The 4,525-nt window shown below is 43.5% G+C and overlaps 1 long non-coding RNA gene across 1 annotated transcript; it reads right to left on the bottom strand.

Moving 5' to 3' along the window:
• Positions 1-646: 646 nt before the first annotated feature.
• On the bottom strand, positions 647-2,217 carry LOC134805833 (uncharacterized). The gene is made up of 3 exons (XR_010146403.1): positions 1,854-2,217; positions 1,335-1,537; positions 647-940 (listed from the first exon to the last, which is right to left on the bottom strand). It is a non-coding gene; the product is annotated as an uncharacterized LOC134805833 (long non-coding RNA).
• Between the last annotated feature and the right edge of the window lie 2,308 nt (positions 2,218-4,525).

Below are 4,525 nucleotides of genomic sequence, written 5' to 3'. Positions count from 1 at the left end.
AGACGTCTGTCCTCTCCTTTATAGAGCAACCCTTGGTCCAAATAGTAGTCTTTGAAAGGCACACTCTTCTGTAGCAATTCCATAATAGCTTTCAAGCCTTCATCGTTCCCTTGAGCCACCCTCAACTGCTCATGAATGGGGCCACTCTTCAAAAATGCCACATATGGATTTCTGCTCAGGGCATCAACATGTTGCATTCTACTGCCTTCTCTATGTTCTATTTCAAAGTCATATTCTTGGAGGATTAAAATCCATCTTGCCACTTGAGCTGACATAACTAAATCTTTTTTGTTCAGGGTCATCTGAAACGCCTTACAATCAGTTACAATCTTGAAATGCGTACCATAGAGGTAACACCTGAACTTCTTCACTCCTTCTATTATAGCTAGCGCCTCCAGCTGATAGCTACTATAATTACTTTCTGCCGGCGTTGTTTTTCTACTCATGTAGTATACTGGGTGTAACTGTGCGTCTACACCTTTCTGTAATAAAATGGCTGATATGGCCACTTTGGAGGCATCCGTGTGCATCTCTGAACTCAGCTTGGGGTTGAACAGCCGTAGCACTGGTTGGCTGGTTAACCTCTTCTTTAATTCTTCAAATGCAGCTCTACACTCTACATTAAACTCAAATGTACTGTCTTTTCTTAACAGATCTGTCAGCGGCTTGGCAATCATTGCAAAATCTTGTATGTACTTCCTAAAATAGGATGTGAGGCCTATGAAGCTTTGTAGTTGTTTGGTATTGGTAGGCTCCGGGAATCTAGCGACCGCATCCGTCTTTTCAGGTGAAGGCCGCACCTGCCCATCTTGGATCACATGTCCAAGGTACTCCACTTGTCGTTGGACAAGCTGCGACTTTTTCCAATTAATCTCGAGGCCATATTGCGAAGCCACCTCCAATACTTCACCCAGTCGAACCACAGCATCATCCTCAGTCTCTGCTGGAATAATTAAGTCGTCAATAAAGATCAATACTACACCTCTAGCAATGAGGTCTCTAAAGATTGCAGTGATGAATCTAGTAAACACTTTAGGACACAGGGAGAGACCAAAAGGTGCCCTAAGAAACTCGTACTGTCCTGTCATTGTGACAAATGAAGTGAACTTAACCGATTCCTCGTCTACAGGTAAATGAAAATATCCATTTTTCAGATCCAGTGTGCTGAAAACTCTTGCATCCACCAATTTGTCTATATGATCTTCAATTACAGGCATTGGATATTCATCCTTCACAATCTTCTGATTAAGTCGTCTGTAATCAATGCATACCCTAATGCTACCGTCTTTTTTCTTTACAAGAACCAAAGGACTAGCATACTCTGAGTAGCTTACCCTTACCACGCCGTCTTCAAGCCACTTATTCACTTGTCGGTCAACCTCCTCTTGTTCCGCTGGAGCCAGTCTTCGGGGTCGTTGTGCAACAGGGATGTCATCTTTTAGCACAATTTTCAACTTGACAGGCGCTTCCTTCGTCTTACGCGGTACGTATGACTCCACCAGGTCGTTCACCCGTTTTTCAATGTCTGCACTAGAACCTGTAACAAGAGAATCACACACCCTTATCTCGCATACCCACCTATCAAGCGGTATTAACCACACATTGTTAGACTCCATAACAAGTCTGACACGCAACAAGAAATCTTCACCGAGAATCATACTGTACGGCACGGTACGGTTAGGAACTATACGAAACTTAACGTCCTTATACCACAACTCGTCTATTTCAATATCCAAACAAATTTGTCCATAACAATCCACCTGGTTCTCGCCTAAACCCGTTAAGAAATCGTCACTTTTGTCAAACTCTGGCGCACCTAAATTGTTGTAGCACTCGATTGTCATCAAACTTACTTCGCACCCAGAGTCAACCAACGCTATAACATCTTTTCCCAACACATGAACTCGTTTCACAGGCTTCTTTTTCGGTGTAATCGTCCGCTGTGTTTTGTTTACCTCGCCGGCCATGACAGCTAGTAGACAATGCTTCGCCGCCATTGCGCTCGATTCGCCAATCACGTCTTCGCTACTAGGGATGTGACCATCACTCGTCGAACCGTAAAAAGCACGTTTCGTTGCGACACTAGCGCCATTCGTCCCGGTCGGCCATTTCTTCCCAGTGCTGCCACCTTCACCACTCGTTGCTGACTTCACGTCACTCTTTGAAGTACTTGCAGTTGAAGATGATACAGCCGTTTTGCATTGAGATGCAATATGCCCAAAATCGTCGCATCTGAAGCATTTCAGGCCCTTCTCCTTGTGGGGACAGTCTGCTGATGAATGATTCTTTTCTCCACAGCTGTAGCAACGTACGAATCGCCCGTGCGTCTTCGCATTTTTCTCAGTTTGCTTCGAACGACTTGAATCTCGGCTTGAACTCGAACTCGCCATGTTTGATTTCAATTGTTCATAAATCTTTAGCTTCTCTTTTAGGTCACTGTATGTCGTAACGCCGTATAACATTATCTTATTTACTTCTTGATCCTTGATTCCTTCTACTATGTATTTAATGGCTACATAGTCTGGCATTTTCCCTCGTTTACCCAACTCTTTCATGGTAAATAAGTACTCTAAACACGATTCACTTGATTTTTTATGTCTGGAACTCATCAGCTCGTGTATAGCCTTCGCGTCGATGTTATCAGGGAACTCCTTGAGGATAGCGGCTTTAAACTCGTCCCACGTCTTAAAAATGCGCTCTGCCCGGTACCACAATAACGCCGTTCCTGTTAACGACCGCCTCGCCATCAACAGCTGTTGCAACGGAGTCCACCCACAGAGCTCGGAGCTGTCCTCGACGTCTTGAACCCATCTGGTCGCAGGATACGTCTTATCTTGACCAGTGAACTTGGGGATCAGCCCTTCCGTGAGATGCAACATCGTCATGCCATCTCGCGATGTTTCAGCATTTGCGTCGTTGTAGTCTTGCTGTCTGCCGTTACGTTTGTTTGGAGACATGTTTACGCCTTGCCTTCACGTAGTTCGACGTCGTAATTCGTCTTGAAATTTTCGAACCACGCGGTCACAACGGCAAATCTCGGTACGTCTTTTTCTTTGTTCGTTTGTCACTCCCACATCTGACACCACTGTAGGAAGTGGATGCGAAACTAAAACTCACTTTTTACTGAACTTTATATATTTAAAAGAAGTATTTAAAGAAATATCAAAATTTAACATAGCGGCACGTCTTGTGTGTTAGCTTTCCCAAACATCTCCCAATGGCGGACGGCCTGCACCTTATAACTAAAACGACTTAACTCACTCATGCTATCCCTTTCATACTTGTTGACATGATCTTCATTCTGTCTCACTCATACACAAAACGTTCCATTTCACTCAATCCTACATTTATTTATATATATATATATATTTCGGGGATCTCGAAAACGGCTCTAACGATTTAGATGAAATTTGGTATAAAGGGGTTTTCGGGGTCGATAAATCGATCTAGATAGGTCTTTTCTCTGGGAAAACGCGCATTGTTGATTTTGTATATGTCTCCCAGATATTTATTATTATTGTATGTCTTTTCTATATCTCAGGACCAAGGGGTCCTCGACCTTTGGGAGGCGTGCGTGGCGCCGAAGGCAACAGCGCAGAGGCCCTTTAAGAGCCAACGGGAGTAGTCATTTCTCCATACAAACGTACTCCTCGTTTTCCTCCGTGGTTTTTGAAGCTAGAGCAATGATTTTTTCAACACAGATTAATATTGTCAATATCTGTGTCGGATCGTTTTGCTTTTTTTGATATTTTTGTTTTTTACGGCGCTAGAGCCCTTCAAAAATGGCCAAAATGGCCTAATTGACTATGCCGCAATGAGAGGCGTGGCATTCAAAACTGATATCAATTATCCAAAAAAGCAAAACGGTCCGACACAGATAATTTCATAATCATTTAGATTTCCAAATTTGGTTACGATTGGTTAAGTTTTGGAGGAGGGAACAGAGGAGTACGAAACCTCAATTTTTGAGATTTTTACGCAGGATTTTTCGCCTTGTCCTTAACGCACTACTTTTAGGTGCCGCTTCCGTTAGCGAGACGGGTATATTTACCTAAAATATTTAAAACTCAGCTCCTGTTTCGTATTAAGACGATTTGATCTTTAAAAGCACGGGATATACTTGGTGGTTACCATCCTCGAGTGCACAGTATAATACGAGTAGGTACATCCAGAGATGGTCCCCGCCAGGTGCAAAGACTATTGCAATGCAGGACTTTTGAGATGCAATGGGATCTAAGGTCATAGGCTATTGATTTGCATGTTGGATGGACTGGATAATGGGCTATGGGAGGAGACTACCAGTGCAGTGACAATCAGTCTCGGAATTGTGAAAGGCAGGTGGTGACTCCCCAAGTCATTGAGTGGGCCCCACACAGGCCGCACGCATAGTGCGACAATATAGCAAGACTTTGTAGCGGCTTTGACTGTGAGTCTCGTAAGCCAAAGCGCCGTAATACTTTTCGATTGATCCGACCCCTTCTACTGGTTTTTAAAGACGTTTCACGTTAAAAGTTTTTTCTACATA

Source organism: Cydia splendana, unplaced genomic scaffold, assembly GCF_910591565.1.
Source record: "Cydia splendana unplaced genomic scaffold, ilCydSple1.2 scaffold_68_ctg1, whole genome shotgun sequence".
Classification (NCBI taxonomy): domain Eukaryota; kingdom Metazoa; phylum Arthropoda; class Insecta; order Lepidoptera; family Tortricidae; genus Cydia; species Cydia splendana.
Note: the sequence above shows the minus strand (reverse complement) of the source record. Positions and strands in the feature narration are given on the sequence as shown.